Source organism: Schistocerca cancellata, chromosome 9 (assembly GCF_023864275.1).
Source record: "Schistocerca cancellata isolate TAMUIC-IGC-003103 chromosome 9, iqSchCanc2.1, whole genome shotgun sequence".
Lineage (NCBI taxonomy): Eukaryota > Metazoa > Arthropoda > Insecta > Orthoptera > Acrididae > Schistocerca > Schistocerca cancellata.
The window spans coordinates 133,324,937-133,349,128 of NC_064634.1; the positions used below are offsets into that span (position 1 = coordinate 133,324,937).

General features: G+C 45.5%; 1 pseudogene; it reads right to left on the reverse strand.

Moving 5' to 3' along the window:
• Positions 1-22,156: 22,156 nt before the first annotated feature.
• Positions 22,157-22,274, reverse strand: LOC126102214 (5S ribosomal RNA; annotated as a pseudogene).
• Positions 22,275-24,192: the final 1,918 nt, after the last annotated feature.

A 24,192-nucleotide genomic window follows, 5' to 3' on the forward strand; every position in this document is an offset into this window, starting at 1 on the left:
GCGTGCTTCTGGAACATCGTCTCAGTTATGTGAGTGGATTCATGATTACCTGTCGGAGAGGTCACAGTTCGTAATAACTGGCGTAAAGTCGTAGAGTAAAACGGAAGTGATTTCTGGGGTTCCCCAAGGTAGTGTTATAGGCCCTTTGCTGTTCCGTATCTATATAAAAGATTCATGAGTCAATCTGAGCAGCCGTCTTAGGCTGTTTGCAGGTGATGCTGTCGTTTATCGACTACTAAAGTCACCAGAAGATCAAACAAATTGCAAAACGATTTAGAAGAGATAACTGTATGGTGCAAAAATTGGAAGTTGACCCTAAATAACGAAAAGTGTGAATTCATCCATATGGGTGCTGAAAGGAATCCGTTAAACTTCGATTACACGATAAACCAGTAAAATCTAAAGACTGTAAATTCAACTAAATACCTAGGAATTACAATTACGGATCTACTAAAGAGACTGCCTTCACTACGCTTGTCCGTCCTGTTTTAGAATACTGCTGGCGGTGTGAGATCCACACCAGATTGGACTGATGGAGTACATCGAGAAAGTTCAAAGAAGGGCAGCACATTTTGTATTATCACGAAATAGTGTTGAGAGTGGCACTGAAATGATACAGGATTTGGGGTGGACATCATTAAAACAAAGGCGTTTTTCGTTGCGGTGCAATCTTCTCACGGAATTTTAATCACTACCTTTCTTCACCGAATGCGAAAATGTTTTGTTGACGCCAACCTACGCAGGGAGAAACGATCATCATAATAAAATAAAGGAAGTCAGAGATCGCACGGAAAGATATAGGTGTTCGTTTTTTCCGCGCGCTGTACGTGATCGGAATAATAGTGTTGTTGAGTGTGGTTCGATGAACCCTCTGCCTGGCACTTAAATAAGATTTGCAGAGTATCCATGTAGATGTTGATGTAGACGTAGATGTAGGAAACGCGCCACTTATTAAAGAGGCAGCAGAGATCTTGCACAGTCTTTCTCGAATACCGGTCGTCTAAATTTACCCAACGTCACAATTCCTCCAAACATTCTACACTCCTGGAAATGGAAAAAAGAACACATTGACACCGGTGTGTCAGACCCACCATACTTGCTCCGGACACTGCGAGAGGGCTGTACAAGCAATGATCACACGCACGGCACAGCGGACACACCAGGAACCGCGGTGTTGGCCGTCGAATGGCGCTAGCTGCGCAGCATTTGTGCACCGCCGCCGTCAGTGTCAGCCAGTTTGTCGTGGCATACGGAGCTCCATCGCAGTCTTTAACACTGGTAGCATGCCGCGACAGCGTGGACGTGAACCGTATGTGCAGTTGACGGACTTTGAGCGAGGGCGTATAGTGGGCATGCGGGAGGCCGGGTGGACGTACCGCCGAATTGCTCAACAAGTGGGGCGTGAGGTCTCCACAGTACATCGATGTTGTCGCCAGTGGTCGGCGGAAGGTGCACGTGCCCGTCGACCTGGGACCGGACCGCAGCGACGCACGGATGCACGCCAAGACCGTAGGATCCTACGCAGTGCCGTAGGGGACCGCACCGCCACTTCCCAGCAAACTGTTGCTCCTGGGGTATCGGCGAGGACCATTCGCAACCGTCTCCATGAAGCTGGGCTACGGTCCCACACACCGTTAGGCCGTCTTCCGCTCACGCCCCAACATCGTGCAGCCCGCCTCCAGTGGTGTCGCGACAGGCGTGAATGGAAGGACGAATGGAGACGTGTCATCTTCAGCGATGAGAGTCGCTTCTGCCTTGGTGCCAATGATGGTCGTATGCGTGTTTGGTGCCGTGCAGGTGAGCGCCACAATCAGGACTGCATACGACCGAGGCACACAGGGCCAACACCCGGCATCATGGTGTGGGGAGCGATCTCCTACACTGGCCGTACACCACTGGTGATCGTCGAGGGGACACTGAATAGTGCACGGTACATCCAAACCGTCATCGAACCCATCATTCTACCATTCCTAGACCGGCAAGGGAACTTGCTGTTCCAACAGGACAATGCACGTCCGCATGTATCCCGTGCCACCCAACGTGCTTTAGAAGGTGTAAGTCAACTACCCTGGCCAGCAAGATCTCCGGATCTGTCCCCCATTGAGCATGTTTGGGACTGGTGTCGTCTCACGCGGTCTGCACGTCCAGCACGAACGCTGGTCCAACTGAGGCGCCAGGTGGAAATGGCATGGCAAGCCGTTCCACAGGACTACATCCAGCATCTCTACGATCGTCTCCATGGGAGAATAGAGCCTGCATTGCTGCGAAAGGTGGATATACACTGTACTAGTGCCGACATTGTGCATGCTCTGTTGCCTGTGTCTATGTGCCTGTGGTTCTGTCAGTGTGATCATGTGATGTATCTGACCCCAGGAATGTGTCAATAAAGTTTCCCCTTCCTGGGACAATGAATTCACGGTGTTCTTATTTCAATTTCCAGGAGTGTATTTGAAGTTCCCTGATAACATTCATAACTTTTCTGTGTGGTCATTAGTGATGTGCTACGATCGTAGCGTCTCTAAACTATTCGTAGTTTGCTGTCTGCGGTAACACATACGAGAGCGAGACTCCTAACTCAGTACTCTAGAATTTGTCACTCTTGTCGTCTACGCGGTTTCCTTTACAGGTGTATCACGTTTTCCCAGATCCCTGCTAACAAATCTAATTTTTTCCTTCGCTGTCCCCGCCACGCATTTCACGTGTCGCGCTCACCTCACATGGCTTCACGATGCAACATTACCATTAAAAATTTAGAGATCATCACGGGCACCAGAAGCTTATATCTGAACTTGAAATCGCGTACTGTCGAGTTTTCCTCTGAGCGATGAGAATTGTATTGCGTTTATCAACATTTTAAGAGAGCCATTTTTCAGTATTCAAGTAAGAAGACTACGTATAAGGAGAGATCAAATGAAAAGGTACGAAACGAACAACCAAACCGGTTGAAATTTGTATCTGCAGCTCTGGGATAACGCAGTAATACATCCATGGACGGGAAGCGTGTGTCGTCACCTGCCCTAAAAAATTCAATGCTGTGACCCTAAGGTAAGATGATGTTCAGTCTTTTTTGACGTCCGAGGTCCGATTGTCATCGAATTCCTCGAGCACGGAGAAATCATTAACAGTGATGTGTACTGTGAGACACTCTGTAGCTTACGCAAGTTCTATCAGAGCAAACTGCCTGGACTGCTCACGAAGGTGTGAAGGAGTAATTCTGCTCCACGATAACACCCGTCCACACGTCTCCAAGGCCACGCCTAGTGTGGTGGTCAAATTCAAGTGGAAAAAGTTTGATTATCCGCCCTACAGCCCGGACATATCACCCTGCACCTTTTCTGTGTTTGGACCGCTAAAAAAACATCTCAAAGGAAAGCGCTACAACTCAGACAACGAACTGAAGGACAGAGTGGAGGATTGGCTCCCGTCACAGCCACAGGAATTCTGGGAACAGGGAATTCTTCAGCTCATAAATCATTGGGATAGTTGTGCTCGGCCTGTAGTGACTTAATTTTGAATAAAGACTTCAACTATAACCACAGTATTGTTTCGTACCTTTTTTTTAACACACCTTATATTCGTGCTGCATTTTTAGGGACATAATCTGGTGACGATACTTTCCTGTAGGGAACAGGAAACAATCTCTGATCGGAGCTGACAGTCTATCATAAACCATATACGTATTTTAACTGTATTATCGTCCAAAAAGTTTCTCATGGCACACGCATTGATACTGTCGCCTCTGCTGAACATACAATGGTAAACCGAAACATTAGAGGTACCTACGTCACAGTATGATCGGTCGCGAAATGGAAACCACAGAATCCCCCCCATGAACCATGGACCTTGCCGTTGGTGGGGAGGCTTGCGTGCCTCAGCGATACAGATGGCCGTACCGTAGGTGCAACCACAACGGAGGGGTATCTGTTGAGAGGCCAGACAAACATGTGGTTCCTGAAGAGGGGCAGCAGCCTTTTCAGTAGTTGCAGCGGCAACAGTCTGGATGATTGACTGATCTGGCCTTGTAACATTAACCAAAACGGCCTTGCTGTGCTGGTACTGCGAACGGCTGAAAGCAAGGGGAAACTACGGCCGTAATTTTTCCCGAGGACATGCAGCTCTACTGTATGGCATGGAGAGCTGCATCAGACCAGTCTCAGGACTGAAGACCACAGCAACAACAACAGTGAAAAATCCGATGAAGTTTTGCACAGGTGTGTTCGGCAGTGTCTCTAGTATGCTCGTCGATCGCGCTACGCCGTTCCCTTTAGTTCTGAGCACACAGGGAGCACATAAAGATACCTAGAGCAGTAGTGTCTCCCGCCAAGTACGAGGGACTGTTGAGAAATTTCACCCGAAGCTATGCAGCCAACATTACATAACTGTTATGCATTTTCTTCAAGACAATTCTCAGACGCGTTCTGCAGGGGAAATGAAGATGCTTCCGCATCGTTTTCAATTGTAAATATTTGATTACCCACAATACAGCACGTAATTGTCTCCCTCTGAGTTTCATCTCTGCTCACATGAACCGCTGGCTATGAAGACAACATTTTGGCACAGACAACGAGCTGTAGGCCAGCGTAGAGAATTGGCGGAAAGCACTGGCTGCTGCGTTCTATAACGAGGGTATTGGAAAGTTGGCACAACACTACGACAAACGTCGAAGTCGGATCGGGGACAGTGGAGATAAGTAGCTGGAAGTTGTAGCTAACTGTTCAACAGTTTCGATTTTTCACTGTGGTTTTCATTTCGCGACCTATCGTTCCTTACTTTCCGAATAGCCCTCGTACATTTCTCTACCTTTGGAACGCAATAGACCAGCGAGGTTGTATGGAATGGATTCACAAATTCTTGGTAGGTTTCTGGAAGTGTGTGGCACCTTATGTCTTCACAAAGGTCACACAATTCCAGTAAACTAAATATATTCTGCGTAGCACGAATTCGACAAGTTCTTGGAAAGTTTTCGGAGGTATGTGTCAGCAGGCGCATATGCAGTTTCATAAAACACAGGCCGGTGATTTGTTTTCATGGAGCTTGTGTCAGACACTATCCTAGATATGTTCCATCGGGTTCACACCAGGCGAATGTGGTGCCCGAGACATCAACGGGAATTCATTATCGGGCTTCACAAACCACTGTAGCACGATTCTGGCTTTGTGACGTGGACACTCGTATTGCGGGAAGATGGCACCACCGTCAGGGGAGACATCGAATATGAACGGATACCGTTGGTCCGCAATTATGCTCACGTCATGCACATTTGTCATGGTGCCTTAGAGTGCGATCACAGGAGGCGTGAAAGTCCAGATGAATGCCACGCATAGCATGACACTGACCCTACCTGCTGGCGTCCGTGGCGAGGTGCATGTTTCGTGCAGCTGTTCGCGTAAATGGCGGCGTATCTGGGACACAATTATTGACCTGGTGTAACACAAAAAAAAAACCAACGTCAATTTATCCGAGTTATCCGAGCAGGCGACACGTTTTCATTGGTTCATGGTTTAGTCTCAAAGATGGCGTACCCACTGTAATAGTAACTGATGATGTAGTTGAGTCAATATGGTAACAAGTGTTCAACAATTTCTGCTAAACGGTTTGCTGCCAGAAACTTGCGTCTATACGAACATTGTACTGTGTCGTCAGATCCGACACAGGGGGGCAGCTATCCCGCTTTACGGGGCGGGCAAGCCTCTGATCTCCATGTTCTATGCTGGGACTTGGAGGTTCAACACTTCATCGCCTACTTGTGGTTTAACCATCAACCAACCACCTGACATAGCCCCCCAGTTTCGCCGTTTCAGAGCTGCTCATTCCCACGCACTCTGTCATAAAAATCTGCCTTTGTCAGAGTCGTTATATCAGTAGCATTCGCTGTTTGCGGACCGCATGGTTGCTAGAATGTTCCCACTGAAAGAAAAATAAGGAAGATTGGATTTAACGTTGCGTCGACATCGAAGTCATTGGAGACGGAGCACAAGCTTGGATTGCGTCAAGAATGGAGAAGGGAGCGTCAAGAATGGAGAAGGGAATCGGCCATGTGTTTTGAAAGGAATCATCCACGCATTTCCTCGGAGCGATTTAGGGAAATCAGTAAAAACCTAAATCTGCTTGGCCGGACCCGGATTTGAAGCTTAGTCCTCCCGATTGCGAGTCCAGTCTGTTAAGCACTGCGCCACCTCGCTCGGTGCCTCTGCTTACATTGTATACTTTCCTTTCCACGTGACGTGCCCGCAGCACCAGGCGACATTCTATGCTTTGGTGGGCTGTGGTCATTATGTTTGCCTCAACAGTGTAGTTTCATATGTCTATTTCATCTGGTAAAGGCTTGTTCGATACTTGAATCTTAATTCTTTTCTGCATCCTGTAAATAGAAACTGTGTTCATACAATAGCTACGACATAGTTATAGTGGATTAGAGACCCAGATTTACCTCTCTGGTACATAAATACAGTGGTGTTCAAAAGTTAAAGACCCAAGTAACTTTTGCACTATTTGTCACTGGCATGGAACATAGCCCGATGAAACTTGTAATATACCGGTTGATCAAAAAGTCAGTATAAATATGAAAACTCAATAAATCACGGAATAATGTAGATAGAGGTGTACAAATTGACACACATGCTTGGAATGACACGGGGTTTTACTAGAAGCAAAAAAAAAAATAAATACAAAAGTTCAAAAAATGTCCGACAGATGGCACTTCATTTGATCAGAATAGCAGTAATTAGCATAACAAAGTAAGACAAAGCAAAGATGATGTCCATTACAGGAAATGCTCAATATGTCCACCATCATTCCTCAACAATAGCTGTAGTCGAGGAATAATGTTGTGAACAGCACTGTAAAGCATGGCCGGAGTTATGGTGAGGCACTGGCGTCGGATGTTGTCTTTCAGCATCCCTAGAGATGTCGGTCGATCACGATACACTTGCGACTTCAGGTAACCCCAAAGCCAATAATTGCACGGACTGAGGTCTGGGGACCTGGGAGGCCAAGCATGACGAAAGTGGCGGCTGAGCACACGATCATCACCAAACGACACGCGCACGAGATCTTTCACGCGTCTAGCAATATGGAGTGGAGCGCCATCCTGCATAAACATCGTACGTTCCAGCACGTGTTTATCAGCCAGGCTGGGGATGATGAGATTCTGTTAACATATCGGCGTACCGCTCACCCGTCACGGTAGCAGTTACAAAACCAGAATCATGCATTTTCTCGAAGAAAAAAGGCCCGATAACGGTAGATAAGGTAAATCCAACCCGTACCGTGACTTTCTCGTCGTACAATGGAGGATTTTCGGTAGCCTCAGCAGCATTACGCCTTGTGCTCGGTCGGCCACTACGGGGTCTATCGTCTAAACAACCCGTGGCTTCGAACTTCGAAATCATTCTCGCCACAGCTGCATTTGTCAACGGACCTTTACCCGTTCTAATCCCCTTCCTACGGCGATAGGATCGTAACGCTGAACTAGCACATTCCCCATTCTGATAATACAGCTTCACTAAAAGCGCCTTTTCAGGTAACGTCAACATGCTGCGGCTGCTAGCGCATCTGATTCTCTCTCTCATTACAGCTCCTTTGTATAAAAGGAGCATGACTATTGTCATGCGCAGTCACTGACGTTTTGCTGTCCAGTGCCATCTGTCGGACATTTTGTGAACTTTGTTTTTTTTTGTTCTAATAAAACCCCATGTCATTCCAAGCATGTGTGTAAATTTTTACCTCTCTATCTACATTATTCCGAGGTTTATTAAGTTTTCAAATTTATACTGACTTTTTGATCACCCGGTACATAGAAAAAACTGACATAGTATATAATAGAGAAGATAACCGAAAGAAATACGTAAAGAGATGAACAGAAATGGCACTTTCATTCAAAGACAAATAATTAGAATGAAGTCACCGAGACCTATGATGGTCCCCTTGACATTGCGAAAGGCAGAACACGGTTCTTAACAAGGTATGTGACCACCACAGACAGCAATGCATGCTCTGTAACGTACTCTCATATTGGCCACAAAGTTGATAGCGAGTTCCTTGAGGTAGGAATTTCCATCTCTCCACTAGTACGGTTGACAACAGCTGGACAGTCACGGGTGCGTGCTGTTGTGCTTCTGTAATACGTCCCCCTTCGCATCCTACTCACGCTCGATGGGATTTAACCCACCAAAACGATCATGCTCTACAGTGTTCCTGGTTCCATTACGTGTTACAGCTTCTCGCCATATTTGAGTACGTCCGGAATTACTACCGGACTGAAACTGCTCTCATCCGGAAAAGCACGTAACCCCAATCTTTGCTGGTCCACTTACTGTGCTGTTGACACCATCGCAGATGGTACCACTGATTCGTGGGTATGAACGGAACGCAACGTACTGCTTGTCGGGCAAAGAGACCATCTCCATGCAGTCGCCGTGCTACTGTGAAGCGTGAAATTGTGTGCCTTGCAATCCTGTTAAATGTGGTTACAATTGGAGCCGCTGTTTGACGTGGATCCCTGCTTGCCCGCTGCACAATGTAGCGGTCATCTGGTACTGTAACTGACCGTGGTCCACCATCTCCTCTCCTGCGGGCAGCAGTGCATGTGGTTCCGATCGCTCCCCACGGTATGTGAAACAACGCTGTGAGAATTACCAAACTCCTGGGCTACACTCGCCGCTCTTCGTCCTCCTTCCAGTTTCCCATTGATTCTGAAAGGGTCCTGTAGTCTCCTCTCATTATCATTTTATTTGTTTTCCAATGACACAGAACTCTTTGGCATGAGTGAGTAAATGAATGTGAGTGTGTTTCATTTTGCTATACGGTGGTTTAGTCTGCTGCAGACAGTCAGCGGTAGTCGTACAGAATGGCCAACCTTGCACTTTTCAGGCAGGCAAAGAGGTTTGCTCCCCTTGTGTGAAAAATGGTTCAAATGGCTCTGAGCACTATGGGACTTGACTTCTGAGGTCATCAGTCCCTTAGAACTTAGCACTACTTAAACCTGACTAACCTAAGGACATCACACGCAGCCATGTCCGAGGCAGGATTCGAACCTGCGACCGTAGCGGTTGCGCGGTTCGACTGTAGCACCTAGAACCATTCGGCCACCTCGGCCGGCTCCTTGAGTGAAAGTTACCAGTGTTAGGTTGGTGGCGGAAGCCTCATATCTGGGTTTTCCTGGCCACGGGGTGGCGTGGGAGACGTTGGAGTGTGTGAGGCGGTCAGTCTGCTCCCAGCTCACCGAGGTCTGCAGCCGAAGTCTCTTCGAAGAAGCGTGAGTTGATTTAACCGCCTGGCGCTTTGTCTCATAGCGAGAGGTGAGCTGTTAGTTTTTGGCAGACTTTTAGTTTAATTCCTAATGCAGACTTGACTTTTATGATTGAGAAGAAAGTAGCACAAAGGTGTTGCATACGTTGAAGCGCCCTCGGTTCAGTGCGAATGTTTGTGTGCCTTCAATTGCGTGTGTATACATTCTAATCTTTTCCGAATCTTGGCAATTTTTGCCCCTTTGTGAATTTTCTTTGTCTCATTACCCTATGTCCGTTGGAAACCATCCACGTGGGTTAATATTAGCGTTTGTTGGCCTTCTGCCATTATCCTTTGTCTATTGAAATATGTACTCCGTAAAATGTTAATTGTTCGCGACTGCGTGGTTTGATGTTACTAAAATTTGTCTCTGTGAACCACGTGGGCACACGATCTGTTGTGAAACGTATAGCGTTTCACAAGCAATTGTACTTAGTTACCAGGCAACAGCAGTTGTACAGATGCCTTACATCAATGGTTTAAGGAATAAATGCCCGCATCTCGTGGTCGTGCGGTAGCGTTCTCGCTTCCCACGCCCGGGTTCCCGGGTTCGATTCCCGGCGGGGTCAGGGATTTTCTCTGCCTCGTGATGGCTGGGTGTTGTGTGCTGTCCTTAGGTTAGTTAGGTTTAAGTAGTTCTAAGTTCTAGGGGACTTATGACCACAGCAGTTGAGTCCCATAGTGCTCAGAGCCATTTGAACCATTTTTTTAAGGAATAAATAATTTTACCTCCAATCTTATCCAGTGTACCGATGTTACGTCTCTGTCACCTACGCCATTTATCTTGTAGTTTCCTTGTTAGCCCATCCATAGCGTTTCCATGCGCACAGGTGCAATAATTGGTATTCCGTCTTTATTTAAAACAAATGCTTTGGAATTGATCTTGTTTTCAGGGATGTTGCTGCAAGCTGCTCTTATACAGTGTTCACGCACTCTTTACTTTATTTTAATATTTGATTCACGTGAACAATGCGTGCATCATATTAATAATTACATCCCATTCTTTATGAATGACCTTATAATGAACGTTCTTTTATCAATTTTTCTCATGAATAAATTAAGTGATTTTCCGACTTAGCCCAACCTCTTATTTGTCGTGTGGCTAGAGTTGGTGGCGACCCGATCTTTTACTTTGACTTCAATGTCAGATAGCATTTTCTTATTCAAAATGCGCTTCATGTACCTTACACATAGCTTACTTTTATTCACGCTACTTACAATCCTTCCCCTTTAGACTCATCCAAATGTTGTCTATGGGCCACGTTGTAATGAAGAACACCATCACACCGCACCGTAACTGCTCGATGATCGACACACACAGTATTTTTCTGTTCCTTCAACTACCTCCTGCTGCAGGGTCGGCACCTTTTCGCGAAATACTCACGCTGACCTCATGCGATGTGATGTCCAATTTCCTGCGCACGACTGGGAGGCCACTGGCGAAATGCCCCTGCACTTTCATTCATTTCCACCATTAATATGCTAGTTTATGTATTCTCGTAGTTAAGTTTTTCCGAACAGAGCAACATACGCAGCATATACGATTATCGGGAAAAAGTTTCTCACCCCCCAACACGCTAATATTGTGAAACACCGCTTCTACAGACATTTAGTAACTGATTTTGTTCATAGATGTACCACACTTTTCCAATAAAATGTAGTCGACCGTTAGCCTTCAATACAAGTGCTCTTATCTGCTCGTTCCAATCCGTGTCGTCTGCAACGTTGCGCCTGGTTAATAAATCGACGCGTCTAAGTCAAGCAAAATGCAATTAATACTGTTTTCGAACAACACACAAATGTACCTCTATCTCATTAGCATTTATTTACATTTCTCCACTTATCTGCTTGCTCGGTGATCAACTATCTGAAGGAATTCTCTGCGTGAAACTGTGATATGTAGATTGGGTTGAGCCGGCTGTTGTGGCCGAGCGGTTCTAGGCGCTTCAGTCTGGAACCGCACGACCGCTACGGTCGCAGGTTCGAATCTTGCCTCGGGCATGGATGTGTCTATGTCCTTATGTTAGTTAGGTTTAAGCAGTTCTAAGTTATAGGGGACTGATGACCTCAGATGTTAAGTCCCATAGTGCTCAGAGCCATCTGAACCATTTTTTAGATTGGGTTGATAAGATTTTAATAATGATGCACGTGACAGCAATTAGTCACCTCTCCTCAGGACACATCACGCTAATACCTTCCAAAACCGCTTCTAGATTTCATAGACGGCCTCAGTATAGCGAGGGAGACCATAAGTTTCTTGTGGCATGCTATATCAAACTAATGCCACACTTTGATGATTAGATCCCGTAGACTTACGAAATTACGGAGGTACTGATAGTACGCTTCATCAGCTTTTACAATAGTCCCACACATTTTCTATGTGATGAGCCCTTTGTATACCATTCGAAGGTATGTGTCCCACGATAGGCCATCAGAGGACTATTGGGAATGAGTTACACTATACTGCTATGTATCAATGTCCCACGGTGAAGGAAACCCTGCTAATAGTTGAAGAGACGGAATTTACTGTACATTTAACTGGCAGTAATGATAGGCTTCTAAGCTATCAGTTGGCCAGTAAGAATCAGGCTAATTATGACCCCATGTTACGTGTTATAAGATCGACCTCATAAGACAGTTGGTTCCCTATAGTTTCATCTCTCCCCTGAGTCCTTTTGCATTTCCCTCCTCTGCCTTTCCCCATTCCCTCTCGCGTCTGCCCTGCCCCCCCCCCCCCCCGTTTATGAGTCCTCTCCCTCCGTCGGCCCCCCCTTCGTTTTTCCTCTCTTCCTCCCTTTTTTCCCCCTCATCTGTCCAGGTCCACTCCCCTCCCTCCAAATCAGCCCTTGGCTGTGGTGTGTCATCTTCGTGCCGACTTTTTAGTGCAGTGTTTCCAGTGATTGTAAAGTGTTGTCCGTCTTTTCGAAGTGTTGCGAACGGACATCATACTGTCGCTGGGTGTGATTTTCATATCTCTTGCGAACAGAAACCAGACTGTCGCAGTGTTTTTAATTGTCTACTGTTTTATTGCTTATTTCATTAGCATCGCCCACCCTTTGTTTTATGTTTTAACTTTCCACAATTTTCCGCCGCTTTACAATTTAAGCCACCGTTTTATCGCCTGCTTTTATTTCTTATGTTCTTATGCTTTAAAAATGCTGTAGGGTGAAGAGCAGCGTACTAAGCTGCTACCAGCCGCCGGCGGTTCTAGGCGCCAGAGTCTGGAACCGCGCGACCACTACGGTCGCAGGTTCGAATCCTGCCTCGGGCATGGATGTGTGCGATGTCCTTAGGTTAGTTAGGTTTAAGTAGTTCTAAGTTCTAGGGGACTGATGACCTCAGCAGTTAAGGCCCATAGTGCTCAGAGCCAGCCAGCTACCAGCCCGCCCCCTTCGGGGGGTGGGAATCGTAATTCAATAAAGGGAAAAAAAAACAATAGTTTAATCAAGTTCCGACAGGTGGCGGTACTATACGTATGCTTCAAAATGTCTGTAACGGATGTGTGTTCCAAGCAGAGAGTAGTCATTGAGCTTCTTTTGGCGGAAAGGCAGAACATCGCAGATATTCATAGGCGCTTGCAGAATGCCTACAGAGACCTGGCAGGGAAGCAAAAACACGGCGAATCGTTGGGCGAGACGATTGTCACATCGCAACAAGGTCGCGCAGACATGTCCGATCTCCCTTGTGATCACCGGCCGCAAACGGCTGTGACTCCTGCAAATGTTGGAACGTGCGCGTTCATTCGAGGTGATCTACGAATCACAACCAAACATCTCGCTGCTCAACTGAACGTCTCTGTTGGTAGTGCTGAAACACTTGTCCACGAGTTGCGATACTCATCATCTGCCCTACTGCTCGGATCTCGCACCTTCCGACTTCCATCTGTCTGGTTATTGTTGCAGCAAGACGTTGGCTCCGGCGTCGACCAGTACGGTGGTAACATGAGGGCATACGGGCTCACCCAGTAGGATGGCGTAAGGCGTCGCACTGAACGGAGATTATGTTGGAAAATGGGGTTTTGTAGCCAAAAGAATTGGGAAAAATATGGTGTATTGGAATCCTGAATCAAACCAACATGCTTTCAAAAATAAAACCTGTTGCACTATTTATTGAATGTCCCTGGTACTTCACTTGTCTTTGGCGCTTGTTGCACATTGGTCACTTTACAATAAATTTTTTAAATAAATTTTACTTCTTACTTTTGATACTTTCTTCTTTAGTTTTACTCCTACCTGAACCGAATATTTTCCGACATTTGCGCCCCCTATGGTCGTTCCACTCTACTATCGCAGTCCACATGTACGTATTTCACAGTCTAGTTCCTTTGTGGCCGCCTTGTAGACAGCTTACTTACCTGAAACTTCCTGGCAGATTAAAACTATGCGGGACCGAGACTCGCAGTCGGGACCTTTGCCTTTCGCGGGCAAGTGCTCTACCACCTGAGCTACCCAAGCACGACTCACGCCCCGTCCTCACAGCTTTACTTCTGCCAGTTCCTCGTCTCCTACCTTCCAACCTTTACAGTAGAGCACTTGCCCGCGAAAGGCAAAGATCCCGAGTTCGAGTCTCGGCCCGGCACAGTTTTAATCTGCCAGGAAGTTTCATATCTGCGCACACTCCGCTGCAGAGTGAAAATCTCTTTTTGCAGTTTACTTACCTGATTTTTAACGTTTATGTGATATAGGCGTGACTCTACGCTGCACTTCGCTCGGTGGTGTTCACGATCTCAGAGGTAATTTCCTGTTACCTCAAACGTTTTGTAAAGACCTTTCTTTTACTTTCAAATGTTTACCCCCGGTTTTTTAATATCACCGTCTTATATATGGATTTGTTTCAGTGGATCTGGCGCGATAGAAACGCCTTTTACTTGGTTTTTTACCAACAGTTCCGACCAATCACCTTTCTAGCCGGTATTATGAAACGCTCTTGATAGCAGCTTTCCGTGAGTGTTTACCTGTTCCCTCATCTCTGGAAAAAGAAATTAAATAACTTTCTGGCGGAGCTTAGAATCATGCCCTACTGCACTTTTATATTGTTATGCCCTTGCTTTTCTTTTATTTTTAGATAAAACCTTATGAACTCTTAAACAGACAAAGCGTATTATGTGTAATAAAAATGACTTTCTTTATACAACCCTTCTAAAAGTTTGCAGAATTCTTATACAATGAAGAGCCAAAGAAACTGGTACACCTGCCTAATATCGTGAAGGATAACCGCGAGCATGCAGAAGTGTCGCAACACTACGTGGCATGGACTCGACAAATGTCTGAAGTAGTGCTGGAGGGATTTGAAACCATGAATCCTGCAGGGCTGTCCATAAATCCGTGAGAGTACGAGGTGGTGGAGATCCCTTCTGAACAGCACGTCGGAAGGCATCCCAGATATGCTTAATAATGTTCATGTCTGGGGAGTTTGGTGGCCAGCGGAAGTCAGAAGACTGTTCCTGGAGTCGCTCTGTGGCAATTCTGGACATGAGTGGTGTCGCAGCTCGTGGTCGTGCGGTAGCGTTCTCGCTTCGCACGCCCGGGTTCCCGGGTTCGATTCCCGGCGGGGTCAGGGATCTTCTCCGCCTCGTGATGACTGGGTGTTGTTTGATGTCCTTAGGTTAGTTAGGTTTAAGTAGTTCTAAGTTCTAGGGGAATGATGACCATAGATGTTAAGTCCCATAGTGCTCAGAGCCATTTGAACCAATTTGTGTGGTGTCGCATTGTCCTGCTGGAATTGCCGAAGTCCGTCGGGGCGCACAATGTACATGAATGGATGCAGGTGATCAGGTAGGATGCTTACGTACGTGTCACCTGCCAGAGTCGTATCTAGACGCATCAGGGGTCCCATATCACTCCAACTTCACATGCCCTACACCGTTACAGAGCCTCCACCAGCTTCAACAGTCCCCTGCTGGCATGCAGCGCTCATGGATTCATGAGGTGTCTCCATATCTGTACACGTCCATCCGCTCAATACAATTTGAAACGAGACTCGTCCGACCAGGCAACGTCTTTCCAGTCATCAACAGTCCAATCTCGGTATTGGCGGGCCCGGGCGAGGCGTAAAGCTTAGTGTCGTGCAGTCATTAAAGGTACACGAGAGGGCCTTCGGCTCCAAAAGCCCATATCGATTATGCTTCGTTGGATGGTTTACACGCTGACACTTGTTGATGGCCCAGCATTGAAATCTATAGCAATTTGCGGAAAGGTTGCACTTCTGTCGCGTTGAACGATTCTCTTCAGTCATCGCTGGTCCCGTTCTTGGAGGATCCTTTTCCAGCCGCAACGGAGTCGGAGATTTGATGTTTCAGAGGATTCCTGATATTGACGGTACACTCGTGAAGTTGTCGTACAGGAAAATGCTCACTTCATCGCTACCTCGGAGATGCTGTGTCCCATCGCTCGTGCGCTGACTATAACACCACGTTGTAACTCACTTAAATCTTGATAACCTGCGATTTTAGTAGCTGTAATCGATCTAACAACTGCGCCAGACACTTGTCTTATATAGGTGTTCCCGACCGCAGCGACGTATTCTGGCTGTTTACGTATGTCCATATTTGAATACGCATGCGTTCACCAATTTCTTTGGCGCTTCAGTGTAATTACAGAATGCACCTGTACTTTCCGCAGTCTTTAAGTTTCAGTGTTACCCCTCTTCTGCGTATTGTCACTTCAAATTAGCTCGCGCCTACAGACTGGCAACATAATGAACAGATTTGCAAAGCGGGACAGTAATGTCAATGAATTTCACGCACGTATTGAAGTTCGCCGCATCACAAACGGTGCCCACAGTAAGCGCCTGTAATGTGGGTTACAAACTTGGAGAGTTTCTCTGTCCACTAATATGGGCTTGTTTTCTGACTTGAAGTTTTTGCGCATTTGTCTTCTGATGCCCTGGAGATACAAATAACCCTACATATCCCGCCTCCCCACGTTGAGAAACGAAATAGCGGGAAATATTTGTTTCATATTGATCCTTCTGACTGACACAATACTTTAAAAAAATGCTCATTAATGTCTCTAACTTAGTAAAAAAATTAGTAGTCAAAGATATGAGGGTTGTCCAGAAAGTAAGTTCCGATAGGTTGCTAAATGTAAACCACAGAGAAAATCAGAAACATTTTATTTGCAAGAGTTAGCAACGCTTTCCAGATACTTCTCTACATAGTCGCTGCTCCAACTCCGACATTTGTCGGAACGTTATACAAAATTTCCAACACCATCGTCATAGAAAGCAGCCGCCTGTGCTTTCCGATAATTCTCTATGCTGGCCTATAGCGCGTAGCTTGCGCCCAAGTGTTGTCTTCGTAACCAGCGTTTCATGTGAACAGAGATGATACTCAGGACGAGCCAATTAGGGCTGTGTTGAGGGTGATCGAACACTTCCCATTGGAAAGGCTGCAGGAGCGTCTTCACTGCCTCTGCAGAGTGCGGCTGAGAATTGTCACGAAGAAGGAAGTGTGTGGCAGTTGTGTTAAGTGGGCTGCATTCATTAAGGCGAAGCCTCTTAGCGGGCCCTCCTACCTGGCGGGAGACATCGTTGTCCTAGGCACCTTTACTCGCTCACTGTGCACTCACAACTGAAGAGAGCGTCTTGATGCGATCGACGGTCATACTAGAGACACTAATCAACACATACGTGCAAAGCTTCATCGTGTTTTCACTGTGTTGTCCATTTCGCGACCGATCGGAAATTACTTTCTTGACAACCCTCATATAATGTGAGGTGATTTAGCGAGCCGGTTGAGGTGTGACAGGGTGTCAAAGTGCTCGCGACCCAGTGCAGTGGCATAGTGGTTAGTAACTGGACTCGAATTTCGGAGGACTATGGTTCAATCTGCGTCTGCCGACAGAGATTTAGATTTTCCGAGATTTCCCTAAACCGCTCCAGGCAAATGCCTTCACCATCCTTGAAAAACTCCGACCTCGTGCTGCGTCTCTGATGTTGGCAATGTCAACGGGATGTTAAACCCTAATCTTCCTTCCTTTCTCCTAGGTTTATGTCAATAAAAAACGTATGTGCTCAGCCCTGTGAACAAACCTGTTGTCATATTGGAAGACTGATGACCATAGAAGTTAAGTCCCATAGTGCTCAGAGCCATTTGAACCATCATATTGGAAGACGGGAGTATCTACAGCATACTCATCGTGAAGAAAGGGCAACACATGTTCACAGAGAATGTCGAAATAGTCGTTCCAGTTTACGATCACGGCAACCTGATCTGCGCTCATCATACACTGCCGTTACAATGCCTCACAGTGATGTCGATGGACTCGACGTCTTGCGTCATGTAAAAAGAGGTGAAATCGCGACTCCTCGGAACACGGTACACGTCTCTAGCAAACTACTGTCCACTTTCCGTGTTGTTTGGTCCATTGAAGACATGCAACTTTGTTTGCGTCTGTGAACGATGCTCCCTTACGAGGTTAGCAGTTGCATTCGCACTGTTCAATCCAGTACTGGCTGAGGTGGACCCGCGTTCACTGATAGAAATAACTCCCGACGTATCTAACAGCGATTGTCATAGATAAGGCGTGACATTCGTCTTCAGTCCCTGTCGATTAGGATCTACGAGGGCCGTCCAGAAAGTAAGTTACGATTGATCGCGAAATGAAAATCACAGTAAAAATCAGAAATGTTTCATTTGTAACAGTTAGCTACACCTTTCAGCTACTTATCTACGTAGTCGCCGTTCTGACTCAGACATTCGTCGTAGCGTTGTACCAACTTTCCAATACCCTCATCATAGAAGGCAGCCGCCAGTGCTTTCCGCCAATTCTCTACGCTGGCCTAAAGCTCGTTGTCTGTGCCAAAATGTTGTCTTCGTAGCCAGCGATTCGTTGGAGCAGAGATGAAACTCAGTGGGAGACAATTACGGGCTGTATTGTGGGTAACCAAACATTTCCAATTGAAATGACGCAGGAACATCTTCATTGCCCCTGCAGAATGAGGCTGAGAATTGTCTTGAAGAAGAAACCGCACGACAGTTATGTAATGTTGGTTGCATAGCTTCAGGGGAAAATTCTCACCAGGCCCTCGTACTTGGCGGGAGACACTATTTTCTATAACATCTTTACGCGCTCACTTAGAGCTCAGGAATGAAAAGAGCGACATAATTCTACCTAGAGTCGTACTAGAGTCACTGCCCAACACATCTTTGCAAAGCTTTATCGGATTTTCATAGTCGTTTCCATTTCGCGACCGATCGTAACTTACTTTCTCGACAGCCCTCGTATTAACGACTAGTTCTCTCACGCCCTGTAACACGGCTACGTGTGATATACCATTCCTCGTAGACACTGCCTGCTTTCATGTAAGAAAGAATCGGGCAACTTCCTTCGCAGTGTGCTCATGGCCATGTCGAATCGCGATAGCCCATTTCTGACATCGTCACGTCTCGACGTCGACCCATCTTAACGAGCTGATTCCCTAAAACGCACTTGTGCAGACACACAACTCCACTGTCATTCGTGGATCTGTTAGCGGCTCCACATCGTCTACAGCCCTCCAAAGCGACCAGTGTGCTTTTCTAAGTGCGCGACCAGTATTTTGTCAATGGAGATTATATATCAGCCACACCGCTGAATTTAGGACGTACGTGCCAAGTGATGGTGTACTGACGGCTACATAAAAGTGAAAGCTGTTCCCTCGACATAGGAGTAACTACTAGGAATAAATTTCACAATTACCGATTTCTTTTGACATTCAAACCATAGTTGAACTAAGTTATTGTACTGCCTTTCTCTCTTTGTTAGCACAGAAAAATAAACCACAACTCTAAAAGTTGTTCGTCTGTAGTTTCACATGCTTAGCGTTAGATGCTTCGCTCACGTATACTGTATGGTGTGCACTAATATATATATATTTTTTCCTTCAAACGAATTTTTATTCTGTTCTCAAGTTCAATACCTTCTAAACTTTTTATGCTAAGTAAGACCACAGAAGCATAGTCTTCTCCGACCAAACAGCGGATCTGGTAGCTGGAGCCCAAGGTTTTTGTTAATCATACCTTTTGCGTGCTTGTGGTGATATTTCCGTAGAAACTTTCATCCCCCGACACACTTTTTTTTTTAAATGTAAGCGAGAAATGAAATGCCGATTTTCATAGATTTAGCTCTAATTTTTTTAATATAACGCAATATTTTCTTTAAATTTTTCATCTCTTGTTTCACCCACTTTGGTTGAATTTCCAAAAATGCTGAAACACGTATTTTTTTATTTCTGGCTGAGAAACCAAACAACAATTTTCGTAGTTCTAGCTTAAATTGCCTAAATGATGACATACTTTTAAAAAGCCATTCATTCCATGTTTCACGACCTTAGGAATGGAATTTCAAGTTTTACACTCTCTGCCAACTTCAAATTCCCATCCTTTCCAAGAAAACTGAAACACGTATTTTTTATTTGTGATCGAGAAACCAAATAGCAATTTTCGTAGTCTAGCTCCAAAGTTGCCTTAATAGCGATACTTTTTCAAACACTTTTTTCATCCCCTAGTTCACCCCCATAGTGGTAGCATTTCGAATAGTGCTTTCTTAAACAACACCTAGAGTATAATTTCTAGAGTCAATAAACTTTACCAACAGCCGTACACTTTAGGTTATTTTATTTACAATCAGTTGCACAACGATTGGGATTCACGGTATCCAGTTTTATGGCGCTATACGATAAGCTCGTTGGTCCGAAAAAAGCGTATTGGGTCCTGAAGATGACAAAATAAATAGCCGAAACTGGTTGCGTTCGAAATAAAATAAAATAACCTAAAGTATAGAGTGTAACAACCTCATGAACCTCAAAACCCAATTAGGAAAGACCATCATGATGTAAAGTAGGGAAAAGTTATCCTGACAGGTACGACCACTTTGCCGATGATATAACACCAGAAAGTCTTGATAAACACCAGAAAGTCTTGATAAACACCAATATTAAGCATTACATAGTGTTCTTTGGTAGAAAGGAAGAAGAAAGAAAGGTCATCTTCAGTTATTTGCCAAACATCTAAGTAATAATTGCAAATCAATACCATGAAAGTTAAGTCCAAAGAAATGTCGATCAGAGATAACTTGTCTGGAAGAGAGTAGTAAACGCAACGAAGAAATTCAATGCGTCTGCAATACTCAATCACGGAAAAAGTAAGTCGCTTGCTAGCTACCGTGCTATCAAATCATACGAGAGCAGTTCTTGCCATAGTTGAGCGAACGGAGCGCGACGAGATTGTTTTACTTTCAAGAGTCGTTGTTGCGTGACGTAGACGCACGGATTTTGTAAACTGATATCCAGACTAGAGACTTGAACCGAGATAGTATGCTGACTGTGTATACCGAGTTGTTTGACTTTATTAACGGAAGTAGGCAATACTGGACTCAACATTCATACAAGTGAATTTATAGAAAGGAATGGACAAAGTTTCAAAAGACTATAATACACTTTTAGTCTCGAGTACGAGACATTGACACGAATACATGAAGAAGATACAATTACGCCGAGGGTTAAAGCTGTCGTAATTGTCACGATACTTGAAACTAACAGAACTGCCAGCACTAATTAACTGTGTGCGCGTGTGGTGTGATGTTTATAAAGTATTTAGCGAAGAGGAACAATAAAATTGTTCATCAAAAGTGAAAATTCAACGTGTCGCCTCCATCATTCTATGAATATTTGGTAATAGCTCATCAGAAGTTAATGAACAGTGAGTATTTAACTTGGGAGTAAATTCGTGGACTGTTAGTTGTGACAAGGAAGGTTTGGACATTCATAATATTACGACGCAAGATAATTAAGACATTGTTAAAGAGTATCTGTGGATCTCGCGTCATATAGAGCGAACAATTTTACTTAGCAACGAACAAACAACGACCAATACGATCTGCAATTGAACTTTTTCCTCGAATTGAAAAGTACGTACCAGCCCATGTCCCCTGGCCATAATGGACCGACAGAGACCTGTAATATAAAGTTAACACCCTCTCCAAATTTCCAGCTTCTTTCCCTGGCGATTTGTGCTGGGCGATGTGAGGCCGTCAGTCAGTATATTGCCATTTTTGTATTTAGGCTGAGCTCCATTGTACACCCTTAGAGGGGTTGGTCAAAAATAGGGAAACATCGCGACAAATGAATGTTTGAACATAAATGCATATGCTAGCCAAGCCTGCAAGTAGTGTTGGTGTATTTTATCACGAACGGCTCCTGTGCAGTATCCCCAGTCGTGGTCAGGTGTTCTGTGCAGTTGTGAGCGCATTATGTCAGAGCTAAGTGAATTCTTTAATGGGTAAATTGTTGGCGCTCGGATGGTGGGTGCTTTTCGTAAACAAGGCAGCCAAAGAGTTTGGTATTTCGAGAGGCACCGTGTCGAAGATTTATACAGGACACAGTGAAAGCGGAAAAATATAGCCTGGTAAATCAATACGGATGAAATTGTATGTTGGATGTCGTGACATATGGTCATTGAAGAGGATTATAACAAAAAATAAGAGAACAGCTACAAAAATAACTGCAGAGGTGAATGTCGCACTCGCGAACCCCGTCAGCGCCAAAACAACACGAATGGAGTTCCAGAAGCAGGGAACTGCAGGGAGATCTAGAATTCCAAAACCACTAGTCAGTGATGTAAATGCCAATAACAGATAAACACGGGGCCGAAGCCATAAAACCAAAATCTAGACTATGGAGCTACCCCCCACTCCGTCTACAAGCCACAAGTTGCCCATCGGGACCATCCGACCGCCGTGTCATCCGCAGTGGAGGATGCGGATAGGAGAGGCGTGTGGTCAGCACACCGCTCTCCCGGTCTTTATGATGGTATTCTTGACCGAAGACGCTACTATTCGGTCGAGTAGCTCCTCAATTGGCATCACGAGGCTGAGTGAACCCCGAAAAACGGCAACAGCGCATGGCGGCCTGGATGGTCACCCATCCAAGTGCCGACCACGTCCGACAGCGCTTAACTTCGGTGATCTCACGGGAACCGGTGTATCCACTGCGGCAAGGCCGTTGCCATGGAGTTACGGAAGAAGGTAATTTGGTCGGCTGAGCCTTGTTTCACACTGTTCCCATGTTCTGACTTTACGGCCCAAGAATGTTACATGCAGGGGAGCGGGGCGTTCAGTGAAGATTTGGGCAGCCACATGGTGGTATTCCTTGGACCCCTGGTTATTCTGCCAAGGACTGTTTGACCGTTACTCTGCCAAGGATTATTTGACCATCTTGGCTGTTCAGGGTCGATTCCATGGTACAATGTTTGTTCCCCAGTGGTGGTCTTGCATTTCAATATGTCAGGGCGTAATGTTCCATGATATGCTCTCGTATAATCGCGGAGAACGCTGAACAAGAACAGTTCCACATTCTGTCACCAGGCAAGTATATGGCGCTGTAAGCAGTCAGAATGTCCATTGTTTCCTGTTTCGATGTCAGTATGCCGTTTGTTGCTTCGCGATTTATGTTTATTTCCTTTCGTGAACTGACTGACAGCAGAAATAGCAGCCTGCATCACAGGTATATGACCGACAGAAATAGTTGCGAAAAAGCCATATATCAATAAATGGGCTAATGAATATATCAAGAGATTTGAAGAAACAAGTGATTTAGGTGGTGCAGCAGTGAGGGGGAGGCTGCCCATTCCCATGGTGTTTGCTGAAGTTGCTGTAGTTATAGGCGGCGATGCAGCATATACCTCAAATTCTGCAAGCAGTGATCGAGATGTGTCAAGGGAATTGTCTCTCAGTTCAAAAGATTTAACTGCGTATTTTACGCTGGTATCCCTAGGAGATTCAGAATGTGGACCAGATGAAGCTGCAATATAGATTAAAACGCCATGAGTTGGCCCTTTGATTCCTGGCACGCATGGAAATGGATGACATGTGGTCGGGGAATATTCTTTGGAAGGACGTAGCTGATTTTATTCCGCACCGTGCCGTGAGTACAAAGAACTGTAGCATTTGGGGGTTCTGCTCCGCCACATGCGTGCAGGAACATCCACTGCACTCACAAGGGGAAGCCACGACGTTTGGAACGCAGATTTACTGTAAACTTCGTACACTCGTAGTACTCCACGAGGACAACAAAATGTGTAAGCAGTAGCGCGTACTTGTCATGCGTTATTGAGAAAATCGCAAGATAATTTCGGTCGACAAATATACCGGGTTATCAAAAAGTCAGTATAAACTAGAAAACTGAATAAATCACGGAATAATGTAGATAGAGGTAAAAATTGATACACGTGCTTGGAATGACATGGTGTTTTATTAGAACCATAAAAATACAAACGATCAAAAAATGTCCGACAGATGGCGCTTCATCTGATCAGAAAAGCAATAATTAGCATAACAACATAAGACAAAGCAAAGATGATGTTCTTTACAGGAAATGCTCAATATGTCCACCATCATTCAACAATAGCTGTAGTCGAGGAATAATGTTGTGAACAGCACTGTAAAGCATGACCAGAGTTATGGTGAGGCACTGGCGTCGGATGTTGTCTTTCAGCATCCCTAGAGATGTCGGTCGATCACGATACACTTGCGACTTCAGGTAACCCCAAAGCCAATAATCGCACGGACTGAGGTCTGGGGACCTGGGAGGCCAAGCATGACGAAAGTGGCGGCTGAGTACACGATCACCACCAAACGACGCGCGCAAGAGATCTGTCGGACATTTTGTAAACTTCATTTTTTTTCTAATAAAACCCCATGTCATTCCAAGCATGTGTGTCAATTTTTACCTCTCTATCTACATTATTCCGTGGTTTATTAAATTTTCAAATTCAAGGCTGGTGATGGCGGCTCGACAGCTCAGCGTGTTCGGTCAGAGCGTGAGCTTTCGTTACTAACAAAAAAACTGAGCGAACGGATGAACGAACAAACTGAACGGGTGTCGTCGGACGTCTGCTCTAAACAAATTCAGCGAGCAATATAGAAC